The following is a 22,953-nucleotide window of genomic DNA, read 5'->3' as shown; positions in this document are numbered from 1 at the left end:
ATAGCAACTTCTGATCAATCCATATCAATTTCAGACTTAAAATAATGTACTGATTTAAGCCCCAGCCATTTCGGGTTAAACCATGCCCACTTACGGTTTAGGCCACTCCCACTATGAGTACATATACGGATACAGATATTTTAGATGGTTGAATAGATACAGATAGTGGTGTACTCACTCATCCCTAGTTTTGAGTGTTGCAACAATTACAATCAGTAATTATCATTTAGTGTGACTATTTCAATATGATCAGTAACTTTCTGAAGCAACGACTACGTGCTGTCCACTAAATGAATCTAGAATTTAAACAGCAGACTGCAGCAGGCTGTCTGTAGCAGAGCACAAGGCTGTCTGTTTTTAACAGGCTCCCCGTTCACATGAAGGTGCAGCTGCACCCCCCACACACACACACATACACTTTGATTACATTGCAACTGCATTGAAATTTACACAGTTATTACTTTAAAAACAAGTCACCATGACAGTAAATATTTATTTCACTCCATAATGTAATCTTTGCAATTAATCTGCAGCTCACATCCATGCTGAATTGTGTGGAGAAGTCTATATGGATGATGGATAAACTATGATCTCTTACACCACTAGTAATAAAGAAGGAAACTATTAGTTCAATTGGTTTGAAGCACAGTCAGTACAGCGGTGTGTATTTGCAGTCTTCCACATATGATAGCTTCTCTTCAGACTGTCCCCTGGCTTCACTTGTGACCCACAGACCTGACACATTTCAATGATATGAACTGTCCCAGTAGGATGTTAGGGCCCTGTCCCACTGGCGTTTAGGAGGATTTGCGTATGGATTGTGCACAAAATTGGCCCATATTCGCCAAACATCCGCAATATCCGTGTAACATGCCTGTATGAGTGTGTTACCTGTGCTGCTCCACAGCCTGTTCAGTGGATTTTTATTTTATTTTTTGGCGCTGTTGTCGTGCGTTACCTGTGCTGCTCCACAGCCTGTTCAGTGGATTTTTTTTTTTTTTTTAGCACTGTTGTCATGTGTTACCTGTGCTGCTCCACAGCCTGTTCAGTGGATTTTTATTTTATTTTTTACCACTGTTGTCGTGTGTTACCTGTGCTGCTCCACAGCCTGTTCAGTGGATTTTTGTTTTGTTTTTTACCACTGTTGTCGTGTGTTACCTGTGCTGCTCCACAGCCTGTCCAGTGGATTTTTATTTTATTATTTTATTTTATTTTATTTTTTTTATTTTTTTTTTTATTTTTTTTTAGCACTGTTGTCGTGCGTTACCTGTGCTGCTCCACAGCCTGTCCAGTGGATTTTTATTTTATTTTTTACCACTGTTGTCGTGCGTTACCTGTGCTGCTCCACAGCCTGTCCAGTGGATTTTGATTTTGATTTTATTTTTTTGGGCGCTGTTGTCGTGCGTTACCTGTGCTGCTCCACAGCCTGTCCAGTGGATTTTTATTTAGCGCTGTTGTCGTGCGTTACCTGTGCTGCTCCACAGCCTGTCTAGTGGATTTTTATTTTGTTTTAGCACTGTTGTCGTGCGTTGCCTGTGCTGCTCCACAGCCTGTCCAGTGGATTTTTATTTTTATTTTATTTTAGTTTTTAGCACTGTTGTTGTGCGTTACCTGTGCTGCTCCACAGCCTGTCCAGTGGATTTTTATTTTGTTTTAGCACTGTTGTTGTGCATTACCTGTGCTGCTCCACAGCCTGTCTAGTGGATTTTTATTTTGTTTTAGCACTGTTGTCGTGCGTTACCTGTGCTGCTCCACAGCCTGTCTAGTGGATTTTTATTTTGTTTTAGCACTGTTGTTGTGCGTTACCTGTGCTGCTCCACAGCCTGTCTAGTGGATTTCTATTTTGTTTTAGCACTGTTGTCGTGCGTTACCTGTGCTGCTCCACAGCCTGTCTAGTGGATTTTTATTTTGTTTTAGCACTGTTGTCGTGCGTTGCCTGTGCTGCTCCACAGCCTGTCCAGTGGATTTTTATTTTTATTTTATTTTATTTTTTAGCACTGTTGTTGTGCGTTACCTGTGCTGCTCCACAGCCTGTCCAGTGGATTTTTATTTTTATTTTATTTTATTTTTTAGCACTGTTGTTGTGCATTACCTGTGCTGCTCCACAGCCTGTCTAGTGGATTTTTATTTTATTTTAGCACTGTTGTCGTGCGTTACCTGTGCTGCTCCACAGCCTGTCTAGTGGATTTTTATTTTGTTTTAGCACTGTTGTCGTGCGTTGCCTGTGCTGCTCCACAGCCTGTCCAGTGGATTTTTATTTTTATTTTATTTTATTTTTTAGCACTGTTGTGCGTTACCTGTGCTGCTCCACAGCCTGTCTAGTGGATTTTTATTTTATTTTAGCACTGTTGTCGTGCGTTACCTGTGCTGCTCCACAGCCTGTCTAGTGTCGGATTCCCTGTTTGGGAATCCGCTAGCTTAGCGTAGCTACTAGCTCTTAGCCGTTTTAGCATGGCGGCTTCTCCTGTCTCTCCCGTACTTTTCTGCTCTGGGTGTGAAATGTTTAGTTATTCCTCGGCCTCTTTTAGCAGTAACGATACATGTAATAAGTGCAGCTTATTCGTAGCTTTGGAGGCCAGGCTGGACGAATTGGAGGCTCGGCTCCGCACCGTGGAAAATTCTACAGCTAGCCAGGCCCCTGTAGTCGGTGCGGACCAAGGTAGCTTAGCCGCCGTTAGTTCCCCCCTGGCAGACCCCGTGCAGTCGGGAAGGCAGGCTGACTGGGTGACTGTGAGGAGGAAGCGTAGCCCTAAACAGAAGCCCCGTGTACACCGTCAACCCGTTCACATCTCTAACCGTTTTTCCCCACTCGACGATACACTCGCCGAGGATCAAACTCTGGTTATTGGCGACTCTGTTTTGAGAAATGTGAAGTTAGCGACACCAGCAACCATTGTCAATTGTCTTCCGGGGGCCAGAGCAGGCGACATCGAAGGACATTTGAAATTGCTGGCTAAGGCTAAGCGTAAATTTGGTAAGATTGTAATTCACGTCGGCAGTAATGACACTCGGTTACGCCAATCGGAGGTCACTAAAATTAACATTGAATCGGTGTGTAACTTTGCAAAAACAATGTCGGACTCTGTTGTTTTCTCTGGGCCCCTCCCCAATCAGACCGGGAGTGACATGTTTAGCCGCATGTTCTCCTTGAATTGCTGGCTGTCTGAGTGGTGTCCAAAAAATGAGGTGGGCTTCATTGATAATTGGCAAAGCTTCTGGGGAAAACCTGGTCTTGTTAGGAGAGACGGCATCCATCCCACTTTAGAGGGAGCAGCTCTCATTTCTAGAAATCTGGCCAATTTTTTGGGATCCTCCAAACTGTGACTGTCTAGCGTTGGGACCAGGAGGCAGAGCTGTGGTCTTATACACCTCTCTGCAGCTTCTCTCCCCCTGCCATCCCCTCATTACCCCATCCCCGTAGAGACGGTGCCTGCTCCCAGACCACCAATAACCAGCAAAAATCTATTTAAGCATAAAAATTCAAAAAGAAAAAATAATATAGCACCTTCAATTGCACCACAGACTAAAACAGTTAAATGTGGTCTATTAAACATTAGGTCTCTTTCTTCTAAGTCCCTGTTGGTAAATGATATAATAATTGATCAACGTATTGATTTATTCTGCCTAACAGAAACTTGGTTACAGCAGGATGAATATGTTAGTTTAAATGATTCAACACCCCCGAGTCACACTAACTGTCAGAATGCTCGTAGCACGGGCCGGGGCGGAGGATTAGCAGCAATCTTCCATTCCAGCTTATTAATTAATCAAAAACCTAGACAGAGCTTTAATTCATTTGAAAGCTTGTATCTTAGTCTTGTCCATCCAAATTGGAAGTCCCAAAAACCAGTTTTATTTGTTATTATCTATCGTCCACCTGGTCGTTACTGTGAGTTTCTCTGTGAATTTTCAGACCTTTTGTCTGACTTAGTGCTTAGCTCAGATAAGATAATTATAGTGGGCGATTTTAACATCCACACAGATGCTGAGAATGACAGCCTCAACACTTCATTTAATCTATTATTAGACTCTATCGGCTTTGCTCAAAAAGTAAATGAGTCCACCCACCACTTTAATCATATTTTAGATCTTGTTCTGACTTATGGTATGGAAATAGAAGACTTAACAGTATTCCCTGAAAACTCCCTTTTGTCTGATCATTTTTTAATAACATTTACATTTACCCTGATGGACTACCCTGCAGTGGGGAATAAGTTTCATTACACTAGAAGTCTTTCAGAAAGCGCTGTAACTAGGTTTAAGGATATGATTCCTTCTTTATGTTCTCTAATGTCATATACCAACACAGAGCAGAGTAGCTACCTAAACTCTGTAAGGGAGTTAGAGTATCTTGTCAATAGTTTTACATCCTCATTGAAGACAACTTTGGATGCTGTAGCTCCTCTGAAAAAGAGAGCTTTAAATCAGAAGTGTCTGACTCCGTGGTATAACTCACAAACTCGTAGCTTAAAGCAGATAACCCGTAAGTTGGAGAGGAAATGGCGTCTCACTAATTTAGAAGATCTTCACTTAGCCTGGAAAAAGAGTTTGTTGCTCTATAAGAAAGCCCTTCGTGAAGCTAGGACATCTTTCTACTCATCACTAATTGAAGAAAATAAGAACAACCCCAGGTTTCTTTTCAGCACTGTAGCCAGGCTGACAAAGAGTCAGAGCTCTATTGAGCTGAGTATTCCATTAACTTTAACTAGTAATGACTTCATGACTTTCTTTGCTAACAAAATTTTGACTATTAGAGAAAAAAATACTCATAACCATCCCAAAGATGTATCGTTATCTTTGGCTGCTTTCAGTGATGCCGGTATTTGGTTAGACTCTTTCTCTCCGATTGTTCTGTCTGAGTTATTTTCATTAGTTACTTCATCCAAACCATCAACATGCTTATTAGACCCCATTCCTGCCAGGCTGCTCAAGGAAGTCCTACCATTATTTAATGCTTCAATCTTAAATATGATCAATCTATCTTTGTTAGTTGGTTATGTACCACAGGCCTTTAAGGTGGCAGTAATTAAACCATTACTTAAAAAGCCATCACTTGACCCAGCTATCTTAGCTAATTATAGGCCAATCTCCAACCTTCCTTTTCTCTCAAAGATTCTTGAGAGGGTAGTTGTAAAACAGCTAACTGATCACCTGCAGAGGAATGGTCTATTTGAAGAGTTTCAGTCAGGTTTTAGAATTCATCATAGTACAGAAACAGCATTAGTGAAGGTTACAAATGATCTTCTTATGGCTTCGGACAGTGGACTTATCTCTGTGCTTGTTCTGTTGGACCTCAGTGCTGCTTTTGATACTGTTGACCATAAAATTTTATTACAGAGATTAGAGCATGTCATAGGTATTAAAGGCATTGCGCTGCGGTGGTTTGAATCATATTTGTCTAATAGATTACAGTTTGTTCATGTAAATGGGGAATCTTCTTCACAGACTAAAGTTAATTATGGAGTTCCACAAGGTTCTGTGCTAGGACCAATTTTATTCACTTTATACATGCTTCCCTTGGGCAGTATTATTAGACGGTATTGCTTAAATTTTCATTGTTACGCAGATGATACCCAGCTTTATCTATCCATGAAGCCAGAGGATACGCACCAATTAGCTAAACTGCAGGATTGTCTTACAGACATAAAGACATGGATGACCTCTAATTTCCTGCTTTTAAACTCAGATAAAACTGAAGTTATTGTACTTGGCCCCACAAATCTTAGAAGCATGGTGTCTAACCAGATCGTTACTCTGGATGGCATTTCCCTGATCTCTAGTAATACTGTGAGAAATCTTGGAGTTATTTTTGATCAGGATATGTCATTCAAAGCGCATATTAAACAAATATGTAGGACTGCCTTTTTGCATTTACGCAATATCTCTAAAATCAGAAAGGTCTTGTCTCAGAGTGATGCTGAAAAACTAATTCATGCATTTGTTTCCTCTAGGCTGGACTATTGTAATTCATTATTATCAGGTTGTCCTAAAAGTTCCCTAAAAAGCCTTCAGTTGGTTCAGAATGCTGCAGCTAGAGTACTGACGGGGACTAGCAGGAGAGAGCATATCTCACCCGTGTTGGCCTCCCTTCATTGGCTTCCTGTTAATGCTAGAATAGAATTTAAAATTCTTCTTCTTACTTATAAGGTTTTGAATAATCAGGTCCCATCTTATCTTAGGGACCTCATAGTACCATATTACCCCATTAGAGCGCTTCGCTCTCAGACTGCGGGCTTACTTGTAGTTCCTAGGGTTTGTAAGAGTAGAATGGGAGGCAGAGCCTTCAGCTTTCAGGCTCCTCTCCTGTGGAACCAGCTCCCAATTCAGATCAGGGAGACAGATACCCTCTCTACTTTTAAGATTAGGCTTAAAACTTTCCTTTTCGCTAAGGCTTATAGTTAGGGCTGGATCGGGTGACCCTGGACCATCCCTTGGTTATGTTGCTTTAGACGTAGACTGTGTTTCATAATTATTGTATGGCCTTGCCTTGCAATGTGGAGCGCCTTGGGGCAACTGTTTGTTGTGATTTGGCGCTATACAAGAAAAAAGTTGATTGATTGATTGATTGATGAGTCGGCCGTCATCTGAACACGCCCGTGATCATCCGCAGAGGCATGCATGTTCGCAGCCAGGATTTTTGAGCTGTTCAAAAATCTGGATGGGGATAATATCCGCCTTACATACTCCATACTTACTCAATTCATACACAATACATACTCACTCTATGCGCTGTATATCTGCTGTTAACCGCTGATATCTGCAACTGATGGGGATTTGCGGCTTGGCAGCAGACCAGGACAGTGTGTAAAACAGATATATATCGTGCCCATCATGTCCACATCACAAACTAAAATATGTTGTAGCGAATGCATACAAACTGGCCACAAATAAAGTGTTTTAATTACGTCTGATTTGCAATTGATTTGCAGACAATCTCTGAATGCATAACAAACACGTCACGTAAACCCAAAGTGTGGCAGAAAGCGATATACCTGCCAGTCAGTGTCGGTCCGGCTATGTAAATCCACAAAGACGTAATAGCTGCTACAACCGTGTCTCCTCCAGGACTTTTATTTAACACCAACAAAAGGAAGAGTTGTTGTTTAGCAACTCACGCTGAAGCCTGTTTTCTGTGACACTCTCAAAAAAAAAAAAAAACACAGTCTCACACCCCGAGCGGCTTCCCCCCTCCCGCTCCCCAAACTCATGAACAGTTAACCCTCGCATGACAAAATGAACATTGACTCTGTCATCAACTTGTCCAAGTCCAGCAAATGCTCCAAAGGCTGTATTGTTGGTGTGAATAGTGATGCCAAAAAGAGCGAGTGCGCTTATTTTATGACCGCAATGCAGATGCTGTGCACGCGCAACACGTGCTCGATGCATTCATAATACACCCGTAATACTGCCGTGATAATCTCAATGTGTGGATCAGTTTCCTCACTACATACGTTATATAACCGTGATTGTTCATCATATATTCGCTATATATTATTAACATATCCGTAATTCATACTGGGACATTTGTCATTTTTGGCCATTTTTGTTGCGGACGACAACGAACGCCCGTAATTTGTATACTCAATTCATGCGCAATTACTCCTCTCCCCAGTGGGACAGGGCCCTAAGTTGCATGCATGTATTTGAGTGCACATAGCTGCTATACACATCGGAAACAGACTATGATAAGCTGTGTGTATTACACTCTGCATCTGTTCTAAAATTTCTGCAGGCACTTACATATGGTTTTACTATGTTAATTTTTTTCCTATCCCCACCCCTCATCCATCCCTCGTTTCTAGGGTAGCTTTCTTCCCCCAGAAGAGATTAGTGTCTCTTCTATGAAGTACAACTTGTCTTTAACCCTCCCTCTTTCTCCTACACTGCCTCAACCACTCCCTTCATCACCATTTGATGTAAATGCAAATGACTTACCATCCTCTACTGAAACAGTATCAAGAGCCTATGACTGAGAGAGAGAGAGAGAGAATTTTTTTTATTGAGTAGTTCTCATTTTTACAGAGAAAATACCTCATGTAGGCTCTTTTGGACATCAAAAGAACATTATTTCATACTGTAGCTATAGTTAACTGTAAAACGTTGGTTAAAAGCAGATTTTTTTTTTTCTGGGCTTGTACTCTGTAAAATAAGTCTTATATAGGCCCTGAAGCCTAATGGGTGCCGGTACTCATCTCCAGATATCATAACATGAATCAGATGAGTGTTGTGAAAGTGTCGTGACACGGACCCACAACAGGGGGCGTTAATGAACGGACAATGGATAAGCCAAAAGTAACAATTTAATGTTGTGAATCGCACAACGACGTACAGACAATAACAATATGGTGGGCTGTCAATCATACACCAGGTGACGTGTGGGCAGGCTCGACGATAGAAGACGCCTGGCGAGAGAAGAGCCGGATCCCCACACAGCTTCCACCACCAACGGAGCTGAAGAACACCGGAGCCGCCAAGCCCTGCGCCCCAGGTGGCCGCTGTCTTCAGCAGTCAGACCCGGTACTGCTGGCAGAAAACAGAGACAGTCCTGATGAGTGTGAGTTCGCACACTCAGTAATCCCACAGTCAGTGTTTAGTTAGGAGGGAGCACCTCCACCTCCAATCACACACTCGTGCAGCTCCTGTTTCACCACTTATCTGGTTTGGGGTGTGAGGCGAAGCCGTCGCTGATCACACCAAATGCCAATCCCACAGATAAGGACACACCAGGAAAACGGCTGCAAAGAAGTTCAGATTAATACTCAATGTTTTGAGTCAGCAGAGAAAATTACCTGAATGGTAGCTGATTTCTCGGCGAGGAGGTGGAGTTGCAGTCCGGCCTTTATGGTGATGGTGATGAGATGAATGAGTGACAGCTGGTGCTGAGGATGAGTGACAGCTGTCACTCCCAGTGGCTCCGGCGCCCTCTCGTGCTTGAAGCCCGCACTCCAAGCAGGGCGCCATCTGGTGGTGGTGGGCCAGCAGTACCTCCTCTTCAGCGGCCCACACAACAGATGAGAGTCTTACTCCCCTTGGAGGAACACCAGTCCATTGCTGGTTACTTCCCCAGTCAAGGCCAGTATTGATTTACAGCTTGGTTGTAGATGCATTGTCTTGTTTAAGGATACAGACAGGTACATAGTGTGACCAGGAATCAAACCAAAGTCAAACCAACTTTGCTGCATCAATTTTTTTCCAGAAACTGTGAGAGACCTCCAGGTGGACACTGTTCAAAAAATTAATATGGCTTTCAGGGACGATTTTATGGGGATTAAACAGATTACGGGGTGTTACTGCCGCTTTAAGGACGGCCCACAACTGCTGACAGCGCGGCGCGCTCCCAGCCCCCATCGACAGGCTGACACCCCGCTGGGACAACCAGATCATTTACAACGTGAAAGCTTTGTTGATCCGGGACCTCGTCTGACTTTCACAAAAAGGCAGAAGATGTGGACATCAGCACTTTTTCCGGTACATTCCACCGTTACAGGAGTTTTTTTCATGGAAAGAAAAGCGAAGGGACGCGCCACGGCTCCGTTCATTACGCGGGACAAAACCACCTCGGTGTTGGTCTCTCAGGAAAGCTCCAAATTGTTCAGACATTTATTCGCAATAAAAAATAGACGAGAGGGGTGGACCACACCTCACTCAAAGCCTGCTCACAGGTGAATGACGCAACCGACAGGCATGAAAAAACTCACGCATGCGCACGAGGGTTCAAGCTTGTCTGACGCAATCACACGTGATTCAAATCCATATGGTTTTTGAAAAAAATAATAAGGTCGGATACTTTTCTAACAGACCTCGTAAACTGTTATTTTCTGATCTTCCCCGTCGCACAATGGCTACGTTTTAAAACTTCAAGCCCACACTTCTTCCTTCTCTTTCTGTCTCTCTCTGAGTGTGTGTCTGTTTCTCCCATTTCCTAAACCTTGGTCTGGTCGTCACCAAAACCCTTCTGCTTGTCAGCTTTTTTTTGCTCAAATCTTTCTTCTGTTCTCTGTCCTCTACCTGCTCCTCCTCCTCCAGCTGCCATTCAATCTCTTATCAGAGGAATCAACCAAATCAGCCACAGGAATTGGCTGACATTGTGAGATGAAAGAGAAGAGGTGCGAAAGATAACAAATCATTATACAAATGAGCTGATTGTTTTCTTCAAGAAATTAGCAAAGATAGAATCTTTTGTAATCACAGTATCTGGTGCAGTCTATCTTCCACCACTGGTTGGGGGGAGCAATGGAACAGTGTGTGACTTTTCAAAATCGTTCATCCTTCCGATGCCTGACAGCATTTTTTTTTAACACTTATGCAAGTGCAGTTTTTGGTGATGTGATTAATTTTCGCCTCAATTTAAATTATTCAGGTTCCTGCAGATACCTGAGGTTCCATAGGTGCTAATCAGCAAGTAAGCTGATCAGCACCAGCTGTCTGCTACATCTCTTCAAATGTAAATATGGTTGTGTTTGCCTTCAGATGGTGTTAGCAGCAGCAAACAGTGCTTTTAAATGATTAAATTAATGAGTTACACAAGGCCGAGGTGAGAGGAATATCACTAAATTGGAAGTAAACACAGCAAACTAATGGGAGTGAAGTTTCTCATTATGTCACTGAAACTCACTGACATGTTTGAGGATTATAGGAGATTATAATTGCAGCTAACGTGTGAAGGGTTTTCATTAAACAGACAGCGTATATGTCAGTCAAAGGCCAAGAACAGTTTGTCATTGCCACAGTTGGACTGCAGGTGAGGGTACACGTTTTGCCGAAGAGAGCACATGTACTTCTACCAGGGCCATATATTGTTTAAAATGTCTTCTGGATCCTAATTGTGTTCGGGATCAAATTCAAAATAAAGCTCTCATTGCCTAGGACATTGTCCATCTGCTTATCAAATTTCATCAATATCCCCTCACAAGTTTTTGAGTTAAATGTTGCTGTGTGCCAAACATTCTTCTGGATCTTACTTTCAGAATATATTTGATCTGATATTTTCCCAAAGAATAGAGCCTTTCTTGTCATTGTACTCAAAGATGTTGCTGGCTATTGCCCATTGGGCCATGCTCTAGGAATGCTTAGACCTTTTTAATAATAATAATAATATAGCCTTTATTGTCATTGTACATATACAATCAACAAAATTTGTCCTCTGAATTTAACCCATCCTATTTACAGTTACACACAATCCAACCACTAGGAGCAGTGGGCAGCCACAGTTCAGTGCCAGGGGACCAACTCCACATGTAGAGACACTGCCTTGGTCAGGGGCAGAGAAAGGAGCAAACCCTAAATAAGGACGTTTTTGATTGTGGGAGGAAACCAGAATGCCTTGGAGGAAACCCATGCAGATATGGAGAGAACATGCAAACTCCACACAGAAAGGGCAGAAAGCGATCCCACAACCTTCCTGCTGTGAGGCAGCAGTGCTAACCACTAAGCCACCATGTCACCCAAACTGGAGATCATCAGGGATAGGGTTGTGCCTTTGTCATTGATTAAAATGTTACTGATCTCAATTTTGTGGACAATACTGTGATCTTTGCTGAATCATTGAATACTCTTATTTTAGGACTTCATAAGCTGAGTGAGGAGTAAGAGTGTCCGGGTTTGGGATTGTCCTGGATCCAGACTAAGATCCAGCCTTTTAATTAGTACAGTCAGAAGTGTAACTGTACATAGTGAAAGTTTCAGTCTTGTAGAGACCTTAACTTACATCAGTGATGTAAATGCTGTGGGTCCTCAGATCGGCGATGCCTGGGTGGAGTCATGAGGTCTTTGAATAGAGGTATTTGGATATGCCGACACTTTTGCAGGAGCACAATGGTCCAAGTCTTTCAGGTCCGGGTGCTTCCTGCTTTAATGTATAGGTGTAAGACTTGAATGCAAACACACATACCACATCACACCGCCATGGTACATCAGTACAAAGTTAAAAAATTCCAACTTTTCCTGCAGTCAAAAGCACAAACTGTATGTTGTTTTATACTGAGTGATCTTCAAAGATGCACAATGAGAGATTCATTCCTTAATGTAGATATATCCGCTTTTGTATGTATTAAGTACTAATGATTTCCATGACATTACAGCAAGATTAACATCAATAAAAAATAGCCATCCTTAAAGGAACAATGGGTGCAATACCTTTTTGTTTTATATAATATTCTGCAGTGCTAAAACTGTTGCATTTTTAGTTGAAAAAATTGATGAAGGTTTTGTTCTTCGTGGGCCCACTCCAGATTGACTGTGTCCTTGGACAAGATACTTTGCTTTGTCCCACTCCAAACAGCTGTAAATGGGCACTGTCTTTGGCTGGGAAGTAACCTACAATGGACACTGAGCACAGGCCTGATTAGACTCAGGCCTGTAGGATGTAGTCTCTATGTAATAGTGCATAGTTACTGTTTTTGTACAGTACTTCTGATGTAATTTCTACCCTAAACATAAACATAGGAATATTGCATAAGATGATAAACTGTCTTGATCCCTATCGATAGCCATTGCCAAGTTGAACTGTATTAGAGAGAACTGGCCTGATATTCGCCATATTGAGGTTTCAAATCTCACAAAATCTTGCAAAAATTCAGAGAGGTCACAGCTCTGTGCGATGTCATTAACATTGAGAACTGCATTGAGATGCTCTGATAATGCTGCACTTTAACCGCTGCACACAGACAACAGCATTAACATTGCAACATAACACTCTGTATATTGTGCTGAAAACTCTTGTGAATATATTATGGTTTTTTTTTTTTTTTACGCTGTCATTGTGTTTGTTTTATGTAAGCATGAGAGAAGCTCAGGTTGTTTCTCCATTATTTTCAATGTTAGTTGCTGTGAGCCGCGATCGCTTCCTGTTCATGTTGTTCTGGGAGAAAGTGAAGTTTGCTATTTAATGCCCTACTTATTGTCCTTGTTGAACACTGTTTGTCCTCTTTGTTCCAGAGTAATATATATAAGATGCTTGAAATTCGGTTTGCATTTATTAAATTCCACTAAGGTTAAATGTAGCAGACACGGATTATTTGGAATATTTGTTTTAGCAAGTTTTCAGGGTCTCATCAATCAATCAATCAATCAACTTTTTTCTTATATAGCGCCAAATCACAACAAACAGTTGCCCCAAGGCGCTCGATGCAGCAGTCTCTTATTAATGTGATGAAAAGCATAAAAATTACATTTTGGTAGTGTCAGGACTGGACGAGGGCAGGACACAAATGCAGGCTCGACAAAAGGAAATATACTTAAAGGGTGGTTTATTCAGGCTAGGGATCGTTAACAGCAAGGCAGTCCACGGAGCAAAAGTACTTGACAAGGATTAAGCTAAAGACGTGGTCCAAAGAACGAGCAAGGTCAAAACAGGAGCAAACAGGTATGTCAGAGCAGAGGCACAAAAAACAGGATCCAGAACACAAAACAGAGTTCAAAAACAAGGCTTGGCAAAACAGGAGCGAAACAAGAGGCTGGTACGTGAGGGAATCAATGAACGAGCGGGGAAGAAGTGAACAGACGCAGGTTAAATAGGGACAGGTGTTAATCAGGAAATGAGGTGCACGTGGAGGAGGAAAGGCCTGGAAAGGGGGGCATGGTCAGGTGACAGCTAAGAGGCCAATGATGCAGAAGGGCGGTGACAAATGGGCAAGAGAATGACAGATGAAGGGGCGTGGCTGACTGAGAGGACAAAGTGCAGGTGCAGAACAGAGTGCAGTGATCTGGAAAAGACTGTGGAAACAATGAGAGACTGACAAGCAGGAGCAAGGGAAAGGTGATTAGATACAAACATGACAATAAGAGATAGTACAAAGAAAACCACCCTAACTTGAACACAACTGAAAAGCATACAGGAACGTGATAAGTGAATCATGGGAAATAATACAATAAACCTACTAAGAACAGACAGAAGAACTACAAGAAAACAAAACTGAAAACCAAAACCAGAAATACCCAAATACTTAACAGAAGAGAGAACAGTAACATAAGCAAACAAACACTAAATGCTGAAACATAAAAACAGACTGTGGATAAACTAGAATGGAACTAAAACATAGCTGTAAAGTAACAAAGAAAGAAAGTGACAAAGCAATATGAGAACATTGAATAAACGTGAAGAAAGAGGCAATAACAAAACAAGACTAAAACATAACTGAGGTGAAAAGTAACAAAGGAAGAAAGTGACTAAGCAAAAATCAGAACATGGAAAAAAAACCCACATGAAGAAAAAGGTAATTAACAAAACGAGGCTGATGCCAAAGGAACAGAACTAAATGAAGAAGGGACATATGGACTGAAGCCTGGAAACGGCCGGGACATGACAGGTAGTATAATTTCAAGTTCATTTGCAATTGTCGTCATGTGGATTCTCAATACTGTTTAGACTGCAGTGACTCTCTGGCGTGCAAGGGATTATGGAATATCTCAATAGGGTGAATTAGCTGATGGCTAATACTAGCTTGTTAGTTAGCCTTCTAATACATAATTAGACAAAGCAGTTCATGTGTTGTGTCCGGGCTACCCATATCACACTTTTACCCACACAGACAACAACAGCACAGGGTGTAGATTGCAACGTTTTACAAAAACATACAGTATCTTTTTACTTATACTTTGCTGCCCCCTTCACTCCTCTCAAGATGTCGGACGTTTGCGTCAAGTAGAAGCACCCGATCAATAAAGCAGATGGTCACTGTGACTGTGTAGACTCTTAGTTTTCTTACTTTTTCACAGTTTCTTTGTCTGAATTTCTGATGAGTGATTACATTAGTTTAGCTTTAAATCACAAATCACACTCATTCCCCCTATAAACAAATTTTCTGCTTAACTATTGATGAGCTGTTAAGGTTCTCCTTGGGTAGTTATCTGTGATATAGCAGGAGAGACATTTTCAGGATATAAAGTTGGGGACAGGGTGAATTCATGCTTAATATCAGGCAATGAAAGAACACTGTGCAGTTCTTTACAATGCAGGGAAAGACAGACAGGTGGTGTGTGTGTGTTAGGGGGGAATAGGAGGGGGTCCTATCTATTTTAATGCATCTCATTAATAAGGAACAAGGGGCCCTGTAATATAGCAAGCAATGGGAAAGGCGAAAAGAGAGTGAGAGGAGGAAGTGAGGGATGAGGGGAGATGTTAAGGCATAATCAGACTATAATTAAACTACTCTGTCTTCCACAGCGAGCGACCGTGCATATTAACACAGATTTGACGCCAAGCATGGGTATGTACAGGCAAATACTTGTGATTTGTGGAACACACTGTTACAAGTGCGGGCTGCATTTACGCAGTCGCACATGGCCGGTTGTGTGAGACTCAGCAACGCATTGGCATTTCCGTGACCTTGGAAAGTACTCGCCTTTTCGTTTGATATTTCTGTGTTCGGTGCGTCTGGCATAGAAACAAGAGTGGGTGGAGTGTCGTAATGAAAATTGGAGCTGCAGCGACTGCTGCACATATTTTTATGACCGCTCAGGAGTGTCTTTCATATCAGCAGCAGGTCCCTAATGTGAAAGATTTGTTAGCACCGCCACTGAAAATCAGTGCCCATTTCTGCAGCTCTGTGCATCTTTCAGTCACCTTTGGCATATTATGTTAATTTCCAAAATGAGATTGTTGAATCCCACAACACATGAAAAAAAAAATGCAATATGAGCAAGAATGACGTGATTAAAAATGCCATGGTTCTGCATGTGCATACAGTTGTGAGTGCATGCCCTTGTTTTTGTAGGAAAGCAAAATGGAGCCAAAAGTGGAGGAGCACTCAGTGGAGAGTTTACCCTCTCAAAGGTTCAACCATATTAACCTAAACTCATATAATTCAAACCTTTCCACCATGTGCTATTTATTTATTTACTTATTTATTTCCTGAAAAACATATTAACCCATCTCCCAATGTTAACAAAAGTGTGTGTGTGTGTGTGGGGGGGGGGGGGGGGGGGACACTCAGAGTGCAACAGCCATAACATACATGGTTGACACAAAGTCATGCAAATTATACCGATACCGAAATATGAAGTTCTGTGCGGTCTTTTGATAGATTGTGTACAAAATTGAATAAATTTAAGCTAGACTTAACACACAGCCTTTTCACCATGTTTAATCCGTACTGTCTGAGTTCAGCAGTTAGTACCCTGGTCAAAGGTAATGTTTCATGCAATTAGCAGGACACCCATATGTGTAATGATGCCAGTGAGTGAGTGGGTCTGGAAAATTTACACAAGTAACTTTTAAAACCTAACGCATATTCAGGTAAGAAATTTGTCTTCTGATAAATACAGGGGAGGACCAGTGGGCCTCTTATTTTGGGCCATGTTCATATCTTTCAATATGCCAAATATAAATGAGACACAGGCCCTGTTCAGTTTCATATGCGAGGTCTGTGAGAAAAGTATCGTACCTTTTTATTTTTTTCAAAAACTATATGGATTTGATTCATATGTTTTTACGTCAGCCAAGCTTGAACCTTCGTGCACATGCGTGAGTTTTTCCACGCCTGTCGGTTGCGTCAGTCGCCTGTGAGCAGGCTTTGTGGGAGGAGTGGTCCAGCCCCCTCGTCGTCGTTTCATTGCGAGGAAATGGCGGAATGATTTGGGCTTTTTTTCCATCAGAATGTTTTCAGAAACTGTTAGACAAGCAGCTGGAAACCATTTGAAAAATTTATCTGGCTTTCGGTGAAAATTTTACGGGCTTCGCTTAGAATAAGGACTATTACTACAGCTTTAAGGATGGCCCACAATGGCGCACGGCGCGCCGTGCTCCGAGCCGCCATCGAGAGGCATAAAACACCACATCATTTCTAAACGGATCACTGTGTGGAGCTGAGACCGTCGTGAGCAATTTCTCTGGTTATCACAAGAGCTGGACATCAGCCATTTTCCGGCAGATTTCACTTTTAACAAGAGATTTTGTCATGGAAAGCCGCGCGGAGGCTTCGCGCATCATGACCGATTCGCTGATCGAGCGAGACAAAGGAACACCTCCGTTTCGGAGTGCCAGGGGACAAGTTGGAACATGCCCAGCTCTCCACAATTTCTCTTATACTCACTGGGCTGGTAAGCATTGAAAGCCGAGATAGGCATGTCCCAACTTGTCCCCTGGCACTCCGAAACGGAGGTGTTCCTTTGTCTCGCTTCATCAGCGAGCCTCCGCGCGGCTTTCCATGACAAAATCTCTTGTTAAAAGTGAAATCTGCCAGAAAATGGCTGATGTCCAGCTCTTGTGATAACCAGAGAAATTGCACACGATGGTCCCGGCTCCACACAGCCATCCGTTTAGAAATGATGTGGTGTTTTCTGCCTCTCGATGGCGGCTCGGGGCGCGGCGCGCCGTGCGCCATTGTGGGGCATCCTTAAAGCTGTAGTAACAGTCCTTCTTCTCTGTGAAGCCCGTAAAATTTTCACCGAAAGCCAGATAAATTTTTCAAATGGTTTCCAGCTGCTTGTCTCTAACAGTTTCTGAAAAAATTCTGATGGAAAAAAAAGCCCAAATCATGCCGCCATTTCCTCGCAATGAAACAGCGACGAGAGGGGCGGACCACTCCTCCCACAAGACGTGCTCACAGGCAAATGACGCAATCGACAGGCATGAAAAAACTCACGCATGCGCACGAAGGTTCAAGCTTGGCTGACGTAAAAACATACACTCAACAAAAATATAAACGCAACACTTTTGGTTTTGCTCCCATTTTGTATGAGATGAACTCAAAGATCTAAAACTTTTTCCACATACACAATATCACCATTTCCCTCAAATATTGTTCACAAACCAGTCTAAATCTGTTATAGTGAGCACTTCTCCTTTGCTCCTTTGTTCTCATATGGACAGACAGAAACAGAAGACTATACCCTGCATCAACTACCAAGCAGAGGTATAAAAAACCAACCTGGATTCAGATCTGCAGTACCATGTATTTGAATCTTTCAGAGCCCCGCTATGGCTCGTAATAGTCAAATAAAAAGTAGTCTGCATGTTTTTGCATAACAAAAACAATGCAATGACAGCCAATGTTATGAGTGCAGCAAATAACTGAAACAGTACTTCACATGGTGATACAAGCACCAAATTCAGCACAAATTCTCCTTAGGCATTGTTCTTTTAAAAAAAAAACGACGGCCACCATGTAGGGGTCAATTAAAGAATTACACAGGGGTTAAAGTATAAAAATGCTCCAATCATATTGAAAACTATACCACATTATTTGTCTGATCATAAAGATTCCCTCGATCGCCAGTGGTGAAGAGAGAGCTGAGCAGGTGGGCAAAGCTCTCGATTTACTGATTAATCTACGTTCTGACCCTCACCTATGGTCATGAGATTTGGCTCATGACCGAAAGCATAGGATCGTGAGTACAAGCGGCCGAGATGAGTTTCCTCCGCAGGGGGGCTGGGCGCTCCGTTAGAGATAGGGTGAGGAGCTCTGTCACTTGGGAGGAGCTCGGAGTCGAGCCACTGCTCCTCCACGTCGAAAGGAGCCAGCTGAGGTGGCTCGGGCATCTTTTTCGGAATGCCCCCTGGATGCCTCGCTGGAGAGGTGTTCCGAGAACGTCCCATCGGGAGGAAGCCCCGGGGAAGACCCAGGACATGCTGGAGGGACTACGTCTCGCAGCTGGCTTGGGAACGCTCCTGGGTTCCCCCGGAGGAGCTGGGGGAGGTGTGTGTGGATCGGGAGGTCTGGGCAGCTTTGCTTGAGCTGCTGCCCGGAAAGATTCCAAAAAGGTATAGTTTGGACTATCTATGACTGAATGTTATGGAGTTATGGGGAAAAAAAACCTTAAGCATGGTAACAAAGGTCAATTTCAGTTTGCTCCAATTTTAGTAAAACATGGTGCAAATTGTTGATTGAGTTACTTGGATTAATAAATGGAATAGTTTTGACTGTGTTGAATGCTTGGTCTCTAAAGTAAAGGTCAAATAATGTTGACATCCATTGAATTCTATGACATGTGTTACCCAGTAACGTGATAACTAAACTATTCCTTTTCGAGCTCAACCAATAATTTGCATCACCTTTGAACAAAATTGGAGCAACTCTAACTTTTGACCCCTGTACAAACTGAAGTTGACCTTTGTTACCATTCTTAAGGTTTTTACCCCATAACTCCATAACATTCAGTCATAGATAGTCCAAACTATACCGTTTTGGAATCTTTATGATCAGACAAATAACGTGGTATAATTTTCAATATGACTGGAGCATTTTTATATTTTGTCCCCTATGTAATTCTTCAATTGACCCCTACGTGGCCTCCTATTGAAAATTCAAGTTGCTCGTCGTTTTTTTCAAAAGTGTAATATCTAAGGTGTACTTTTGCCAAATTTGGTGCTTGTATCACCATTTGAAGGATTTCTCTGTACATATTCTGTTATCTGCTGCACTATATGTGAATTTACCACATGTATGAGTAGTTTCTTGCACATTTCTTTCACAACAAAACTTGAAAAGATGTGCAGTTCAAGGGGGGGGGGGGGGGGGAACCTCCCACACCCTTTTTGTGCATTGTTTTATCTGATGTATATTTTTGTCATGCATCACTGAGTCACAAAAATAGAGCCGTGTGTCTCTCATTGGCTGCTAGTGTTTCAAATGTTGCATTAGCATAATCTTTCATGGGATATGTACGAGCCACGGGGATTACCATCAGAAAGGTTATCCGGATTTGCACTGTCAACATACATACCACCACTGCCAAGTGAGCAAGATATTGTATGACTGCTCTATAATACTTTTATCAGACTTATCACTTTGCAGGTCTCGTGGCCTTAGAAATTGTTCCGTTGTAATCTGATTAGTTTCAATAATTACTGATTAGCCCTTCTGGGTTAGAATCTGTGTCTGATGATTAGATTCTTGCTAATGTGACCTCCACAGCAGAGCAGGTTTCTCAGTGGGATAAGAGATGGACTACCAATGTGCACGTCACCCAAAATGGTTCAATTCCCAGTCACGCTACCCCTCTATATCCTTGGACAAGACATGTCATCTTTTTTTTCCTCCCAATCTACCCAGTTGTAAATGGGTATCACCCTGGCATCCTATCCAGGGAGAATTGTAGGCTGTCATCTGTGTCACATTATGGTACTCTGAAATAAATACCTGCACCAGTGGGCCTCACGACCTGTATAAGTAAAGGTGACCTCCAGAACCCACCGCAATATCAGTTGATAATATACTATACAATGTGCATATTTTACACCAGGGGTGGGCAATTATTTTTTGCAAAGGGTCAAATGAGAAACAGAAAATATTGTGGAGGACCAGGCCAAAAAAAAGTAAACTCAATTCTGTGCAATAATTTCATTCCTATATAAAAAGCAGTAAATAGCTTTGTTTTGACAAAGTAGATGTTCTGATTAGGCAGTGAATAAAAAGAGGTTACCTTACAAAATGGAATTTATTCAATCAAATTTTCCAAGACAATAGTGAACAAAATGTGAAACATTTCTGACTGATTATATATTTGTTATCATTTTCAGTCACATTGACTCCAAAACGCATTTTGAGTTTAATATACTGTTGAAACTGAAACTTACTGTTGGAGCAAGGAGGTTCATACTCCTTGCTCACACTGCCTCCGGTGTTACCGTTGTGGGGTACGGATGCGGGACCCGCAGAGAATCCAAGTCATTAAAAAGATACAAACCTCTCTCAGTGGCCGCGGAGCTCTGCGGCTGTGGTTACCGAAACCCTGCGGCGCTGCAGATTTTTCCGCAAGAAGTCTACACTTGCGGGCTGCCGGACCGCTCTGTATCAAAACAGCAAGCGCAGTCTCTGGACCTGTTGCCGGAGTTGGCCGCAGCTCCATACAGCAGATAGGGGGGCAGTGTGAGTGGCCTGCTGTGGCATTTACCGAGCCCGCAGACTTGGTAAATGCATCGGAGCCATACCAGGCTGTGTGCCTTTGTGGCTAACGTGATGGCGCAGTGCCAGGCTGTGTGGCACGGGGTGATCGCTCCATGCCAGGCTTTGCTATTATGCGATGGCGCCATACCAGGCTGTGTGCCTTTGTGGCTATCATGATGGCGCAGTGCCAGGCTGTGTGGCACGGGGTGATCGCTCTATGCCAGGCTCTGCTATTATGTGATGGTGCCATGCCAGGCTGTGTGGCTGTGTGTAAAACATGATGGCACCGTTCCAGGCTGTGTGGCGCGGGGTGATCGCTCCATGCCAGGCTTTGCTATTGCGCGATGGCGCCATGCCAGGCTGTGTGGCGAACGTGATGGTGCAGTGCCAGGCTGTGTGGCGCGGGGTGATCGCTCCATGCCAGGCTCTGCTATTACGCGATGGTGCCATGCCAGGCTGTGTGGCTGTGTGTAAAACGTGATGGCGCCATTCCAAGGCTGTGTGGCGCGGGGTGAGCTTTACACTGGTGATTTTACTGTGTAAACATGCAAGGACACCAGAGATGAAATCCTATCATTTTAAAACAAAGAAGTATATAAATAAATAAAGTTGAAGAATGGTGCAATTGTGTTATAAAATAGTTGTTTTGTAACACTATTTCTGCCGCCATCTTCACTCTTACTTCCAGTCACACAAACACAACTGCACACATACAAATGCACTTGAGCTCATACATCAGCCTCTCACATTACTGCAGCAGAAAAAAAAAATGTTCAAATGGTGATGAAAGCACCACATTTGGCACAAATACACCTCAGACATTACCCTTTTGAAAAGCCAGGATGTTCACTTGAATTTTCAATAGGCAGCCAGGTAGGGGTCAGTTGAAGAATTACACAGGGGTCAAAATTAAAAGATGCTCCAATCATATTGAAAACTATACCACATTATTTGTCTGATCACAGAGAGTCTGAAAAGGTATAATTTGGACTGTCTTTGACAAAAACAGCAAGGATGGTGACAAAGGTCTATTTCGATTTGTAAAGGGGTCAAAAGTTAAAATATGCAAATTATTGGTTGAATGAATCAGGTTTTAAAAGGAATAGTTTGCATCATGTGTCATGCTTAGTTATCATGTTACGGGGTAACATATGGCACATGTCATAGAATCCAATGGACGTCGACATTGTTGAACCTTTACTTTGCAGACCAAACTATTCCATTTATCAATCTTATTAGCTCATCCAATAATTTGCAACACTTAATACCAGAATTGGAGCAACTGTAACTTTAGACCCCTGTACAAACTGTAATTGACCTTTCTCACTATTTTTGCTATTTTCTACCCCGTAACTCTATAGAATTCAGCCATAGATGGTCCAAACTGTACCTTTTTGGAATCTTTATGATCAGATAAATAATATGGAATACCTTTCAATATGATTGGAACACTTTATATTTTCACCCCTGTGTAATTCTTCAATTGACCTCTGCCTGGCCGCCTATTGAAAATTCAAGTGCACACTCTACTTTTTCAAAAGAGTAATGTCTAAGGAGTATTTGTGCCAAATGTGGTGCTTACATCACCACTTGAAGGGTTCCCCTGTAAATATTCTCATATCTGTTGCACCACATGTCACACATTATTAGATGAACATATATGTGAAATGTTAAATTCAGTGTTCACCTTTGTGGCTGAATTCCTTTCTTGCACAACTCAAAATGTCTCAACATTGTTTTCCGTGTGAGTATCACACAAAGGGAACGAGATGGCCAAGACACAGCCTGAATATGTCAATTTAAACAGCAAGGAGGAAAACTGACCTTTCATTAATTGTTGAGTATTCTGTAGGTGCACTACTACACCATTCACATGCAGCTGTGTCATCAGCATCTAATACAGAGCCCATTACCTCACATTCACTCAGTTCTGCAGATAAGGAGTGTTATGGATGTATGGACTGCATTTATGAAGCGCTTTTCCATCTGCATCAGACGCTCAGAGTGCTTTACAGTTATGCCTCACATTCACCCATTCACACAAACACACTCACACACCAATGTCAGGGCGCTGCCATGCAAGGTGTTCACTACACACCGAGAGCAACTAGGGGATTAAGGACCTTGC

General features: G+C 42.4%; 1 protein-coding gene and 1 long non-coding RNA gene across 2 annotated transcripts in view; one reads left to right on the top strand and one right to left on the bottom strand.

Annotated features, from left to right (window-relative positions):
• Positions 1 to 22,953, top strand: part of LOC117508169 (calsyntenin-2-like) — a 1,041,373-nt gene that overhangs the window by 267,787 nt on the left and 750,633 nt on the right. The window lies entirely within an intron of this gene.
• LOC117508170 lies at positions 10,330 to 22,293 on the bottom strand. The gene is made up of 3 exons (XR_004560000.1): positions 22,087 to 22,293; positions 17,013 to 17,019; positions 10,330 to 10,341 (listed from the first exon to the last, which is right to left on the bottom strand). It is a non-coding gene; the product is annotated as an uncharacterized LOC117508170 (long non-coding RNA).

Source organism: Thalassophryne amazonica, chromosome 4, assembly GCF_902500255.1.
Source record: "Thalassophryne amazonica chromosome 4, fThaAma1.1, whole genome shotgun sequence".
Lineage (NCBI taxonomy): Eukaryota > Metazoa > Chordata > Actinopteri > Batrachoidiformes > Batrachoididae > Thalassophryne > Thalassophryne amazonica.
Note: the sequence above shows the minus strand (reverse complement) of the source record. Positions and strands in the feature narration are given on the sequence as shown.